The sequence below is a fragment of the Lissotriton vulgaris genome, chromosome 2_1, assembly GCF_964263255.1.
Source record: "Lissotriton vulgaris chromosome 2_1, aLisVul1.2, whole genome shotgun sequence".
Lineage (NCBI taxonomy): Eukaryota > Metazoa > Chordata > Amphibia > Caudata > Salamandridae > Lissotriton > Lissotriton vulgaris.
Window position 1 is genome coordinate 173,070,087 of NC_141687.1, and position 16,196 is coordinate 173,086,282.

Consider the following 16,196-nt stretch of genomic DNA (forward strand, 5'->3'; position numbering starts at 1 on the left):
ACCAATAACAATAAAGAATTTATAGAGGTGGTTTGGGACACACTTAAAAAACTTTTGTCACCTCTGGACCTAAGACTATCAAGGATAGAAAATAACTTGTTAGAAATGGAGAAGAGCATTATTGCGCTGGCCACTCTTGGGCTGAAAAGTCTGGAAAACCAGGGCATTATTGCAGCTGACCCAATGCCACAACCTACCGCACCCCAAACCAATCTAGCTTCCTCTTCAGTACCACCTATAATTAAACCCGTTCCTAAACCAAGGACAGTCACGGTGGAGCAAGCTCGCGTTAAACCAAAGGCTTCTCCACGAGGCTCCACACGTAACTCGCAACATCCCAAACACGAAACATCAACTAGACCGGTTCCTAGTGAAACCAGGTCCCTCCAGTGAAAGACAACTTTAGAGGTGGCTATATTGACCTCCCCCCAGAGGCAAACGACTATGTCGTTGTCTTGACGGGTGTTCCAACGTTAGGTAATGGCCAATTTGAAAATCACTGGTCACTTAAAAATAAAATAATGCACTGGTTGAATGTCAACAGACCAATCCCCAATGGCAAAAGAAGCAGGGTATTGATGGTTCGCAGAACTCCCTGGGTAGGGCCAACGCTGAAATCCAGTCCGGGGGACTGCATAGTAGTGACCTTCGAAGATCCACACACGGCGCACCACATTTGTAGTTGGCCCAGTAATGATGACTCCTTAGTCAAACCTAAGCTACTATCCTTTTTCTATCCTCCCCGACCTACCTGTAATCAGGGAGACAATTGGACATTGGTCCAGCACCACCAACGGCCGAATAGGTCTCGGGGCCACAGAGAGACTCTGCTACATTGGAATGGCCTCTCTACCTACAATAGATTTGGTGGTTTAGATGAGGTGGACTGACTCCCTGTGCAAGCAGCCAAGCAACCCCAGAGGGTATTCTTAACTTTGCAAAGGCATCATTCCACGGATTGTCCTGCCCCTGAATCTGCAACAAGCCGAGGAGGACGATCCAACAACGCAAGGGTTGATGGGGTGGCAACGTCATTGGATAAAATAGCAAATTGTAACAGGGAAGACTGGCCAAACTCGCTCTGTGTGACCCCCCCTGCACCGACATCTCTTGAACAGTCGGATCCTACCTGCCTTGCCCCCTATGTGACCTCCAATTTCCAGCAAATCGAGCCACTTGTGAGGTCTTCCAAACCTGTGGGTTGAGGTTCCGTGACAATTATAAGTGGTGTTTTCGACTCGCACGAATATGGTCGAGTCTGGTATCTATGAACCGCAAATGACGAGTTTAGTAAGTGTGCGCAGTTTCGCTGTGCTAACTTAAACCGTTCGTTTGTTACGTGGGCTTTTCATCTGTACCCACGGGTTCCATCTTAGATACGGCATCCATTTTGTCTCTTGCCCTCAAGTAGTCAGCGAACGGACGCTGTCCGCTTCGCGACCCTGGGACTCCCAAGATATTTGCGGAAGACACATGTCCTTTGTAAGTGTCTTTATGACGAGGGGGTTGCTACTGTAAGGCAGATGGCGCCGCTCGAGGCTCATCTTGCCGCACGGACTTATTGTCTCAGCCGTGCATCTCATTAAGCACGTCCCTTTGATGCCTGTATCTCGTGCTTCTCGATACCTCCCCTTTTACACCCTTTTCCGATCTCCCCACTGTCTCCGTCTTCCTCTGCACCTGTCTTCGTTCCTATTTCGATCTACTTTACTGCTGATTGGAATTTGCTAATGGTGGGAAGATGGGTTTTTACAGTTGGGAACCGCCAAATGTTTCCGCACTTATGTTCCGGACCTTATGTGTTTCAAAGTGACCAAAGCGACCCCTCTGAGAGCTAAATGTGGGAACCGGGTTGTAAACTATTGTGTCTCATGTTATCTTATGGGTAAAAACTGTATAAAAGGAGCGATCCACAAAACCAATTTGAAGCAGTCTCCCCGAACTACACTCGATGTACTTCCTGTGACTTCTGTGTTCCCTGCAGTAAATAAACCTTGACTCTTTGACGCCGAAGGAAGTGTCCCGTGTCTCTGTGACTTGTACGCCGGAGCAGGTTACCCACGAAGGTTTCAGGTGTTGTGCCCTGGCACCGCTGGGTCCAAAAGAGCCCAGTCCTTCAGTTGGCGCCCAACGTGGGGCTGCATCAGTGGTACCGGTCCAAGCCCGACGATCGTGAGGAACTTCGTGTGAAATCTCCGAGGGAAGGTGCACCCCGCTTCATCGATCCTGTTGTCGAAATAAGTGGCCCGAAGACTTTTCCCGCGAAGATTCCCGCCTCCTAACGGCTGCGACGGACTGCTGCCCTGACTGTAGACCTGTTTTGGCGCCTGGCGTAGACCTTGGTATAGCGAGACGAGTGACGGGCCTTCCTGAGGACGCCATTGATCTTTGAGTTAAGTATTTGTGGGTCGCTCCCAGAGTCCTTGGTTGTAGACACTTTAGCGGGTGTCTTTGTTGTAGACACTTTAGCGAGTGTCTTTGTTGTAAACACTTTAGCGAGTGTTTTTGTTGTACACGCTGTGTGAGTGTTTTTGTCGGTGACACTTTGCTAGCGTACTTTGTTGTTGTATTTGTTTGACGACTGCAGCCGCCAAAGACCGAGGGTTTTGTTCTTTGCTGGGACTTGGTAAATCCCGTAACCCTTGAAGTTTGTGAAACTCGGCTAGTGTGCAAGATGCCTGGTCGCAGTACTTTGTTCAGTTGCTTTAGACCTTGTGGTGCGGATTCCCTGCTGGAGGACTCGTGTCCGATACCTCCGGTTGGAACTCCTACTTATGACTTATATAGCAAACATGGGCTAGGCCCGATTGCTTTTAACGATTATTGGGTTAAATATACAAAGAAAGACGGCGATCTTCGTTGGCCACCTCACGGTAGCTTCGAAGCGTCGATCTTAGATAATTTGGAAATAAAGTTGTTCGAACGCAAATCTAGGCCGGCCATGTTTGATGCCTTTCGGTTCTGGCGCAAAGAAGCCCGACAGAAAGAGATCAGACAGAATAAACGTAGTGAGCGAGATAATGTTGCTACCATAGTGAAGAAAGCTGAGCAGTTTCAGCGTGATAAGGAGGATAAGGATAAGGAAGTGTTTGAGAGGCTACAGCGTATGTCCATAGATAAATGCTATCCTGCTTTGCCTACGGAATCGGATAAGAAGGAAGAGGCAGTTGAGGATTCTTTAATGTCCTATCTTATGAAGTCGCCACCTCCGTACGTACAGGGTATCGCAGCTCCTGTGGTCCCTGCCGTACCTGTTCTTCCACCTATTGTTCCTCCACCAGTTCCTCAACCTGCACCCGCTCTTCCGACTGTTCCTGCTCCTTTGCCTGTTTCTATTCCTACTGCTCCTCCGCTTCCACATACTCCTGCTCACGCTACTGCTCCTGTGTTGTTAACCCCTGTTGTTACTAATGTTTCTACTCCTTCTCTTGTTAGTCCTGTATCTTACTCTTGTCCCTCTGCTCGTAACCGTAATTCTCCCAGTGTGTCTAACTTCTTTCAGTCGCTCGGACCTGTTTTTGGGTCTGCTGGTTCTGATGGTCCTCAGAGACGTAGCCAGCTTCCTGCTAATAGAGAACGTGTTGCGCTATGCAATATGGCGATGGGTTGGATAGTAAACCCTGTTAGAAATCCACCTCGTGTTGTCCTCGAAACGTTTGATCAATTCAACATACCAACTCAGAGATATGTGTTTGATGAAATGTGCAAGTTCTTACATGATCAGATAGTGGCCTTTGCGCCTGACGAGGTGCTGTCCGCCCTGTCTGAACTTCGGCTTCAGTTCGCAACTGGACTGATAGTCGACACTAATGTCCGACGTGCTATCGAGCGGTTGCTATCTCTTCGTCCCGCTCCTATTCCTCATGCATTGTTCGTTGAGGACATTGAGAAAGGAGATGGGTCTGGCCAATATCCTATGCGTGAAGTTCCGCCGGTTTGGGTACCAGTTGATAATACTGGTGCCCAGCCAGTTCCGGCACATTTCCAGAGAGTGTGGATACACCTCCCATGGAAACGATCGGAAGTACTTCAGGTGAAACAAACTTTGCCCGATCCTCGCAAAAATCCTGCTGGGTATTATAAGGAATTGTCGCAGCTTGTAGACGCTACGATAATGAATCTTGCCGATATCGACATGTTGTTTGGCAATGTCGTACCGCAACCGGTATGGGCCAAGATTCGTCACCAAGATCACGCAAATGAATTAGGTGGTGATTGGGCTGCCATTACAGCGGCAGACGCTGGACAAGTGGCTGCTACTAAACCCGATCAGTTGATTGAACTTCTCCCCCAGCGAATCATTACATTAATGAAAACGCTTATGCCAGCTATGAGGGTAAATTGGGACAAGTTGTCAGCCTGTAAGCAGAAGAAAGATGAGAGTGTTTCAGACTTCTTCACGAGGTTCGAGGAAACATTCGTTGATCATAGTGGACAGGATATGGGTACTGAGGGTGGACAACGGTTGTTTGTGGATAAATTCGTGTCGAACTTATTGCCCGACTTAAGCCATAAATTGAAAAATTCAGAAAGTGCGTGGGCCGTTTCTACCTCAGCTCAGATATTGGCTACGGCACAATATTACGAAAATAGAGAAAAAGAGGAAACTGATCGTGCTGATAAAAAGACGAAAGAGCTAAAAACTAAAGTGTTGTTGCAACAAGCGTATCCGCCGCGTTCTAATCAGAATGCGCCTCAGCAGAATAGATCACAGTCGCAATCGAATCGATCGCAGCCGCGTAATGATTCCTCTTTTCAACGATCTTCGTTAGGGTACAATCAATGTGCTTATTGTAGACAGGAGGGACACATTAAATTTGATTGTCCTGCTTTAAATGACCGTAATAGTGGTAATTCGTCTAGAGGAGGCCGTGGTGGTTCACAGAATGCGTCACGTGGTAGAGGTCGTGGTGCTCAGAACGACCGTTCTGACAATTCATCAAATTCTAATAATTGCTTCGATCAACGTGGATCATCACAAGGACGATCTGCGCAGTACAATGTAGACGATTATTACGTCGATCAGGGAACTGACGATAGTAATTACTAGGACAGCCAAAGACAAGGAGAGGGAGTGGTATCAGTTCCGGTTGATCTGAGAGGGCCTTACGTCGCAGTTGCTACATCGGGCGTCGTTGAGCCTTTTCTGCTGGACACTGGTGCAGCGAAAAGTTCTATCATGCATTCGAAACTCCCTGGCGCACCTTTGTCTGGCTTAACAAATGTTTCCGTTGGATTCTCTGGCGCCCCCGTTAGCAATCCAGTTTCACACCCCTTGCCCCTTAAAATTGGGCCTTGTGAGCTCGAAGCTCCGTTGATTTTAACCACTGGTTGTGGTGAAAATCTTTTGGGTCTGGATTTGCTTAAACGTTTGTATGCAACTTTGTATTGTTCTCCTGCAGGTGTAAAGCTTACGTTAGGAGAGAGAGTAGTCTCTCCCATGTATTTGTCCCTCGATAAGCTTCCACCGGAATTGGATTCTCTTCCTGCGTCTTTATGGGCGACGGGTCCAAATGATGTGGGCCTACTTGATATCTCCCCTTATGTTGTTCAGTTGAAATCGAATGTGCGATTGCCACGTATTCCCCAATACCGTATCTCCCTTGATGGTGAACGAGCTTTGTTAGCGATCATCTATGATTTGATCGAGAAAGATGTTATTGAGGAGACTCGGGGAAACGTGTGCAATAGCCCTGTACTGCCCATTCTTAAACGTACTGATCCTACCAAACCGCCTGTTTATCGTTTTGTTATCGATTTACGGGAGGTAAATAAAATTGTGGTTCCTCAATTTCCTGTTGTGCCTGATATCACGGCGCTACTGACTCTGATTCCAGCTACTGCTTCGTGGTTCTCGGTGATTGATTTGAAAAATGCGTTTTTCAGCATCCCGATTGCCGAAGAGAGCAGGGACCTTTTCGGTTTCTCTCTTGGTGGACGTAGCTTCCGGTTCAAACGCGCTCCTCAGGGCTACTGTGAAAGTCCATCGATTTACAGTCAAGCTTTGAAGGGTCAACTAGATGCGTTTAGGTTGCCGGTTGGTGCGGCTTTAATCCAATACGTCGATGACTTATTGGTGGCTGCTGATACTCAGGACATTTGCAAAATTGCTACGGTATCGTTGCTGCAACATCTCTGTGAGTTGAATCACAAGGTGTCACCTTCTAAACTCCAATATTGTTGTCAAGAAGTAACCTATCTAGGTCACTTATTGTCAAAGGAGGGAAGGAGATTGACCCCAGAGAGAATTGCAGCGATTGCGCGAATGGCTGTGCCACAAACCCAAAGAGATGTGCGTGCCTTTCTAGGTATCACGTCGTACTGCAGGCAGTGGATTCCTAATTTTTCATTGCTAGCGAAACCATTGGTGGCTCTTACGTGTAAGGATGTTTCAACTCCTTTACCATGGACGGAAGAATGTCAGAAAAGTTTTTCTGAATTACGTGATTCATTGTGTTCGGCTCCTGTGTTAGGTACCCCTGATTACAGTAAGCCGTTCACGTTATATGTTCACGAGAGGGAAGGTTGTGCTTTGAGTGTCTTAACGCAACCTTTTGGTGGTAAGCAACGTCCATGTGCATATTTTTCCTCGACCTTAGACCCAGTAGCTAGAGCATTGCCGAGTTGTTTGAGAGCAACTGCGGCAGCTGCGGTCTCCATCCGACAGTCAGCAGGATTGGTCATGGATAATATGCTTACGGTGATGGTTCCGCATGCAGTCGATACTCTTTTGAACCGTACGAAAACTCAGCACTTGACGAGTGCGAGGTTATCTGGGTACGAATTGACGCTCTTGGCAAGCCACATTCAGATAAAACGTTGTAATGTCCTAAATCCGGCAACTTTGTTACCAATTAGTGCAGAGTCAGATGCAGTAACAGAACATGACTGTTACTTGCGGACAGAGGAGGAAACAAAAGGTCGAGTGGACCTTAAAAACACCCCATTGGAAGACCCGGAGGGCACTCTGTATGTGGATGGGTCATGTTTTAAATTGCCGAATGGTGATGTGACTACTGCGTATGCTGTTGTGACGTTGAATACTGTTGTTGAGACTGCGAGATTGAATCAGAATTCTGCCCAAGCTGCAGAGCTGATTGCTCTTACTAGAGCATGTGTATTAGCAAAAGGGAAACGTGTGAATGTGTACACCGATAGCCAGTACGCTTTCGGTGTAGCGCATAGCTTTGGACGGTTGTGGCGAGAGCGTGGTTTCTTCACGTCACATGGCACGAAAATACAGCATGGCCAGCTTGTGAACGATCTTTTGGATGCATTGACTTTGCCTGCCCAAGTTGCAATTGTTAAGTGTAGTGCGCATCGTAAAGTGACGGATGATGTTGGTCGTGGTAATGCGTTTGCAGATGAGATTGCTAAGGAGACTGCCCGGAACCTTAACACTCGAATGTATGTGACGAGTTCGGTTAGGTGGCCTGCAGAATCGAGTATGTGTGAAGATACTATAGAGAGTGTGAAAGCGATTCAGAATGAGGCCACCGATACTGAAAAGATGAAGTGGAAAGAAAGTACGGGAAGGTTGGATGTGAATGGTTGCTGGATTGATTTGTCAGATCAGAAAAGATGGATGTTGCCTGATGCGTATGTACTGGCCGTTGTGACAATGGCACACGGGTTAGCACATATTAGCGCGAAAGGTATTTGCAAGTTGTTGGCTGCTGTGTGGAAGAATGATGGCATTACGAAATGTGCTGAACGTTTGGTAAAGAATTGTATGGTGTGTATAATGTACAATCCTGGCAAAGGAACTCCAACTCCCCATGGCAGTTTTGCTCCTCCTTCGTATCCCTTTGAGGTGATCCAATTGGACTTCATCCATATGGAGCGATGCAATAACCTGAAATACGTTCTGGTTGTGGTTTGCGCATTCTCCCGATGGATCGAGGCCTATCCCCTCAAAGACAATACTGCTTTGTCTGCTGCGAAAATCCTACTGAAGGAATACTTTCCTCGGTATGGAATGCCTAGAGTCGTGTGGTCTGATAACGGAAGTGAGTTTGTTGGAAGTGTGATGAAGAGTGTGTGTAAGGGCCTTGGAATTAATCAGAAATTCCATAGCGCCAATCATCCCCAGTCAGCTGGATTGGTTGAAGGGTACAATGGTACCCTTAAACTAAAACTAGCGAAGATTCAGGCTACGACTGGACTTTCGTGGCCTGACGCTTTGCCTCTAGCATTACTGTCAACTAGGGCGACTGTACACTCCCGAATAGGGCTTAGTCCCTATGAAATAGTGTTCGGCCGTCCTGCGAATGTGTGGGGGGTTCCTAGGCCAGGTATATTCGTTGATCTTGAGTATCCGATGTTGATTGATTACTTACATGACTTGACTGCTAAACTGAGGTTAATTCATCAACAGGTTTACGACGCCTTGCCGACGCAGACGGAGGGTCCAGGCCACCAGCTCCAGCCCGGGGATTGGGTGGTTGCCCGTAATTTTTCACGCAAGAAGAATCTGGACCCCCGTTTCACCGGACCTTACCAGGTGCTCCTGGCCACGAGGACTGCCGTTCGTCTTGAGGGGCGGAAGAATTGGGTACATGCTACCCATTGTAAGCGAGTCCCTATTCCTTTGCCGGCAGACCCGTGGGTGAGGAAAGGCATTGCGTCAACAGAAACAGAGACATTGCCGGCGTTTGTACCTTTTAGCGACGCACAGCTTGTTGGAGAACCCTCAGCGCAGCAGAAAGCCACTGTTGAACACTTGTCAGCAAAAGACTCAAGACCAAATCAACAAACTGATCAGCAGGACGTTGTCTCTTCAACGGATCCTTTGTTCGACGAGCAGACACGTCCCGGGAAACATCGATATTCTTTGCGTTCTCACACTAAGGACAAATAAAAATTTTTTCTTGCTTTGCTGAAATTGATAACTGCAATATCCTCGTTTCCCATGATCAATTTTGAACATTCATATCATTGAAAATTGTTTTGTACATATATCAAGCTTCTTTCTTGTATCTTTTTCCTTCCACAGCTGAGAAATATTGTGCTACATATATACATATTGTGTATTGAGGGCCGTAGGGCCGCGCGCGTACTTCCTTCTGGACAGTAGGTCTTGACGTTAGGTTAAAGGCCGTCGGTTCCTAGGAACTCCTGGGGATTGACTATTGCTGCACAGAACGAAGTGCGTCAAGAAACGTTGCGGACGGTCGTAGGGAAATGGCATTTTCGAAGCTGAATGATTTGGAGGGAATTCAGGCGTATAGAGTCCAGCTGCAGAAACTTAGTCGTACTAAATGTTTTGTATTCCAATTGTTTGTATTGTTTCTGACTGCTTCTGCATTTTTGGCGGGCGGGGTGTATTACACTATGTCTTACTTTTTACTTCCTACCCCTACTCCTACTCCTTACCCTAACCTTACTTCTACTGCTTCTCCTCATTCCTTTCACATGTTACCGGAACACGAACAGGCTAGACGTGTAGAATTCCGCAACAATTCCTTTATTCAGCTCCTCCATCAGCATCAGTTAGTGGTTAACACTACTAATTGTTGGGTGTGTGGGTTGATGCCACATACTACGGGTAAGGGAATTCCATATCTGGTGTTACCGTATAGTTCCCAAGGGTCAGCTCGAGCATTCCAAACAATGCTTCGAAGCGCACTGGGTTTCCACCCCACTCCAGAACAACGTTCCCCCAACTCTGGTCCTACCTCGTATCAGTGGGTGCTATCGATGGCAATAGGGGATATGGAAGATGAGATCCATGATGCTTTTCTCATCCCTAAAGAAGAGGTACAAGCCTATAGGGTCCTAAGTAGAGGGGAATATAGTATGTTCACTAATGAAAAGCAGCTTAAAAGCTCGCCTCCAATATGGGTCGTACCCCACACTGGTAATCTTTGTCTTGTGGGTCGTGGTTCGCAAGCCTCACTTGGAGCAAGTGCTTGCACTGAAAGTTACGTTCTGCCAATGTCCCCGACCCCTGTGTTTCTGGCTGCCAAGGGTACATACTTTATCTGTCATGATCGTGCATATACATGGTTGCCCGCAGACTTCATGGGCTCATGTTTCGTTGCAAATCTGTTGCCTCCGACGTTCACTGTAGATGCCGATTATCATAAGACTAGAGTTGTACGAGGCGTAATTAGCGAAGAGGATACTGCCGGTCAAGAGGCAGGAGACTTTTTCAAGGGTTTCCTCCCGTTTTGGGGACCTATGGTTAATAGTAGGAACCTGAGACATTTGACTCGAGTGGTAGAATCGACAGCTAACATTACTGCCAGTGCCCTTGGTAATATCACCTCAGAACTTCAGGCGGAGAGACTTATGACGTTGCAAAACCGTATGGTTTTAGATGTCGTCTTGGCAGATCGCGGTGGGGTATGTAAGGTGATCCATTCGAGCTGTTGCATTTTCATTCCAGATAATGCTCCTACTGTCTATCAAGCCATCTCGAAGTTGCATAAGATCTCCGAATCCATACACGTGGATGTAGGGGATTGGACATTACTTGGATGGTTTTGGGGCCTGGTATCGACTTGGGGTTGGAAGATTCTGATGATCATCGGGGTTGTGGTAGTGTTCCTGTTCACGTGTTGCCTTTGTGTGCAGTGTGGTCCTGCCTTATGTGGCCTCTGTGCTACAACGTGTATGAGACAACCATCTGTTACCAAGGGGACTCGGTTGGACAGAGCTATGCTACAACGACATCTTGATGGTCTGATGAATATCGAATATGATTCCGACTAGTGCTTGCCTACATGAGGGCAAAAGGAGCGTCTGAGGTTCCGTGACAATTATAAGTGGTGTTTTCGACTCGCACGAATATGGTCGAGTCTGGTATCTATGAACCGCAAATGACGAGTTTAGTAAGTGTGCGCAGTTTCGCTGTGCTAACTTAAACCGTTCGTTTGTTACGTGGGCTTTTCATCTGTACCCACGGGTTCCATCTTAGATACGGCATCCATTTTGTCTCTTGCCCTCAAGTAGTCAGCGAACGGACGCTGTCCGCTTCGCGACCCTGGGACTCCCAAGATATTTGCGGAAGACACATGTCCTTTGTAAGTGTCTTTATGACGAGGGGGTTGCTACTGTAAGGCAGATGGCGCCGCTCGAGGCTCATCTTGCCGCACGGACTTATTGTCTCAGCCGTGCATCTCATTAAGCACGTCCCTTTGATGCCTGTATCTCGTGCTTCTCGATACCTCCCCTTTTACACCCTTTTCCGATCTCCCCACTGTCTCCGTCTTCCTCTGCACCTGTCTTCGTTCCTATTTCGATCTACTTTACTGCTGATTGGAATTTGCTAATGGTGGGAAGATGGGTTTTTACAGTTGGGAACCGCCAAATGTTTCCGCACTTATGTTCCGGACCTTATGTGTTTCAAAGTGACCAAAGCGACCCCTCTGAGAGCTAAATGTGGGAACCGGGTTGTAAACTATTGTGTCTCATGTTATCTTATGGGTAAAAACTGTATAAAAGGAGCGATCCACAAAACCAATTTGAAGCAGTCTCCCCGAACTACACTCGATGTACTTCCTGTGACTTCTGTGTTCCCTGCAGTAAATAAACCTTGACTCTTTGACGCCGAAGGAAGTGTCCCGTGTCTCTGTGACTTGTACGCCGGAGCAGGTTACCCACGAAGGTTTCAGGTGTTGTGCCCTGGCACCGCTGGGTCCAAAAGAGCCCAGTCCTTCAGGGTGCGACTGTTTCTCTTATGCCCATGCCTATTGACTCCACCAAGGTCTCTCCACCAGCTGACTCTGTATTAAAAATTCTATCCTGGAATGTGGCTGGTCTTGGTCGTAACTTTGACATTCCTGAATGGAACGACTTCCTGGAACCCTTTCACATCTGCCTCTTTCAGGAAACCTGGTGTTTGGAGCCAAGACACCGAGTGGGATTCTCCACCTTTTTTATCCCCGCAGTCCAGGAACAAGGATCCAAAGGTCGCCCGTCAGGCGGCCTTATTATATGGATTAGTATTGCTCTAGGCTTCAGGGTAAAAGAAAGAAACACCCAATCTTCGCATCTCCAGTGGCTAACGATAACACACAAAGGGGGAAGAAGCATGGAAGTCTTTAACATCTACCTGAGGGGTGCCAAAGGCGGTACATCCCATCTACCATCCACAGGTCTAAACCACAACCTGGCTGCCTGCGATGCAGATTCCCATATAATGCTCGCAGGGGACTTCAACTGCTGTTTTGAGCCCTTGGCCAGTGAAGATATCTTGGACACTTTTGAGGAGGACACCAGGAGAGGTGTTCCTATTTTGAATCTGGACCCGATTCCCAAATGGTCGCAAAACGCTATAGAGATCAATGCCCTGTGCATGGAGCATAATTTGCGACCGACAAATGGCCGATCCAAATCTGACCATATGGGTGCCCACACTTATAACAGACAAGACCACACGTCTAGGATTGATTATATTATGCTTAATTACAACCTCTGGCAGCATCACCTAGATATGGAGGTTATAGTGTCGGGTGATAGCGACCACAACCCCTTGTCGCTATCCATTTCATCTCCTTGGCAGGCTGGAAGGCAAGGCTTAACCGGTCATAAGTGGAAATCCTCCCATGAGTTAGTCCCCACAAACTGTAGTAGGCGCTTAAAGTGGGCAAAAGTCTTAGCCGATGACACAAGGATGGCCCAAGCATGGACAATTTTGGAAGAAGTGGAGCCCCGGATGATCACTTTAAGCCAAACCGAGAACAAGATCCTACCTCTATTCACTGAGACTGTATTGGCGCTGAGTGACTTATTTATTGTTCCCCAAACTACTCGAAGGGGTCCCTTGAAATCATTGCCTAAACAGTCAGACAAGTGGTATACTCCAAAATGTCGTGAGGCTAAGAAGGAACTTGTTGTGGCACTAAAGTCCAAAGATGCAGTTGCTATCAGGGCTGCTAGAAAATTTTACAAAAAAATCATAGTTGAAGCTAAACAGATTTATGATTTTAACTTTTGGGGAGATTTAGTAGAGGCCAGCGCTAGGAAGGATGCCAAGAGGTTTTGGGACCTATTAAGATCTAGGGAAAAGCCCATTGACCAGCAGCTAACTTGTAACATTACAGGGGGTGCATGGTTCGACCATTTTTCGCAACTGTACTCTGCTCCCTCAGGCCCAGCCCAGGTAGCTTGCCCACCCATGGGTTTTACAACTAACCCCCCGTGCCATGATGGCCTATTTACCAACTTAGAAGTAGAAAGAGCAATCCAATGCATTGTCTCGAACAAAGCAGCGGGTCCTGACGGAATCCCAGGAGACCTAATTAAGAATTACCCATCTCCTTGGAGTAGATTAATTGCCTCGCTTTTGAATGAAGTGATTTTGGGTGGAATCTTTCCTGATTCATGGAGGGGCGCTGAGGTCGTACCTATTTTTAAAAAAGGCTCTAGGGACGACCCAGCGAACTACCGCCCAATTAGTGTATTAGACTCCTCTCAAAAGGTAGCAGGAAAGGTGGTATTGGGCAGGATCATCGAGTGGGCAGACGAAAATCACATCCTGTCAGATCTCCAAGCGGGCTTCAGAACAGGAACAGGCACAATCGAGCAGACGTTCCGCCTTCTAATGATCTATTGGAAAGTGGTGGTGCTGGGAGGGGGCAGTCTGTATTTAGTCTTCATTGACCTACGGACTGCCTTCGACCTGGTACCACGCGCACTTCTATGGAACGTCCTCGATGGGTTAGGCCTCCCCCCCTATTTGTTGTCGCTGCTTGTAAAACTTCACGATAGGAATTTTGCCCAAATTAGATGGGGTGCACAGGGAGAGAAAACATCTCGTATCCCCGTGGACAGAGGCGTCCGCCAGGGGTGTGTGCTTGCCCCCACTCTGTTTTCTCTTTATATTAACGGAGTGGTGGAGCATCTTCTACAACAACCATCAGATGCACCCACCCTGGCTGGAAGGAAGATCCCAACGCTCCTGTTCGCGGACGATACCCTCCTAATTTCAAAATCACCAATGGGCATCCAATCGTTGCTTTCCAGCTTCCAAAAATTCTGTAATGAAAGGGGTCTGGCCATAAATATAGGCAAAACTAAGTTTTTAGTCCTTAACCCGCCAAAAAAATCTGTTTATCCCCCGGTCCTAGATTCTGTCCCACTTGATCGCGTAAAAGAATTTGACTACCTGGGTATACGCATCAGTGATACTATGAGCTGGAAGGCACACCACCAAAAAGTCTTCCTTACCCATAAAAAGGTGGCAGGTGCGCTGCTCAAAGAGCAGCGAGCATCATCATCAAAACCTATTGGGGCTCCCCTAGATATCTATAGGGCAAGGGTTGTAAGCGCGGCACTTTACGGTGCTGAGCTGTGGGGCACTCAAAGAGTTGACACTCTGGCCCACCTTGAGAACAACTTCCATAAAGACCTAATGGGCTTGCCCCACAGCACGCCAACAATCCCATTGCTGATAGATGCAGGTACCCGGGCAATCTGCGACCAAGCGAAACTACGCCCACTCCTGTTATGGTCCAGAATCTGGAATGTGCAGGAATTAAGTAGTTACGCAGATGCCTTGAACGACATTTTATCATTACCGGGTTCTCATAAGATCATCTGGCTTAGGGAGGTTAAAAAGCTGCTCTACAAATTAGGCCTAGGAGAGGCTTGGTCCAACAAATCTGCACCCACGAAACATCAGCTAAAGAAGGTCTATTGGGCATGGGTAGACAGTGAGAGGGCCCGAAGCACAAACCATTGTAAATCGGTAGCTCTGTTTCTGTCAGCCAAGGAGTTACCGTTAAGGGAACCTTATCTAGACACCATTCAGAGCTCAAGGGACAGAGCACTGTACATCAAGTTCAGGTTGGGGGTGCTTCCATTATGTGAGTTCACGTCCACTTGGAAACCGCCCGCTCAAACCGTACCCTATTGCCCCTTTTGTGATCTAAGGGTAGAGTCTGCGTCTCACATGTTGTTCGAATGTAGTGTCTATGTAGCCCCGAGACGTAGGTGGTTGAAGCCCCTCTGCAGAAGCCTGGGAACTCGCTCTCACTTGGAAGCCCTGCGTATTTTACGTACAGATGCTAGACCCTTCTTTTCCACTTGCATGGCAAAATTTTTGGGTTGGGCTTGGCGTTTAAGAACTGCAAGAAAACTGTTAATCCAGTGAACAAGCCCACCCACCCAATATGCTGTTCTGGATATGAAATGTTTTTATGTTGATGATTGTTGTTAAAAATGTTTTTTAAAAGATGTGTAAATGCTTTTATGATATGTTTTTTTATCGAATAAAGCTACTTACTTACTTACTATAAGGCATAATTTCAAGCAGATAACCAGAGAGAAGGACTGAGGAAAGGAGCTCCATTGGTATCCACCATTAAACATAACTTCAACTTATTTCTACTCTGGAGTCTTACTTAACACCTGAGGCTTCAGGGGTAGTTGAACAAGTAAATGGGACAGTTAAAAACAGAATTGCAAACATTTGTTTGGCAACAGGACTAAAGTGGCCAGATGCATTGCCACTTGTTTGGATGACCTTAAGACGTATACCTGACAGAAAAACTGGATTGAGTTCACATGAAATTTTGATGGGCAGAGTTATGAGACAGGCCTTTGTACCAGTTGATAAGTTGTTGACAATTAATGATGACATCATACTGGATTACTGCAAAACTCTATCTGACGTGGTAACTTCTGTGTTCCATCAGGTGAGAACTGAGTCAAACACAAAAGAGAAAAATCCAGCTCATGATCTAGTCCCTGGAGACTGGGTTCGAATAAAGGGACATCGGAGAAGAAAGTGCCTAGTACCTTGTTGGCAGAGACCAAGACAGGTTATTCTGGTTAGCAACACCGCAGTTAAATGTGCTGGAGTAAAGAGATGGGTGCATGCTAGTCACACCATCCGTGTACCTGAACCAGAGAATCCAAACGAGGAAGGTGAAAGCACAACTGATTCTGATTCTGAAGGTGAATCAGAGAGAAATCCAGATACTGAAGCTCGTAAGAACGTCGACATCTGGAAGTGTCAGAAACTAGCTCTGCATCTGAAGGAGAAGGAGAAACTGTTGAAGTGCAAAATTCTGAAGATCGATCTGAAAATCGAGATTTGATAGAGACAGACACCAGTAAAGACACTGAGCAAAGAGAAAATAAAACTAGTGGTCAAGAGATTACCGAAGAACCCAAAGCTCTGAAAGCAGGAACCGAAATCCTGACACTGGAAAGAAGGAAGTAACTCACGACAAGGATGAGATTCC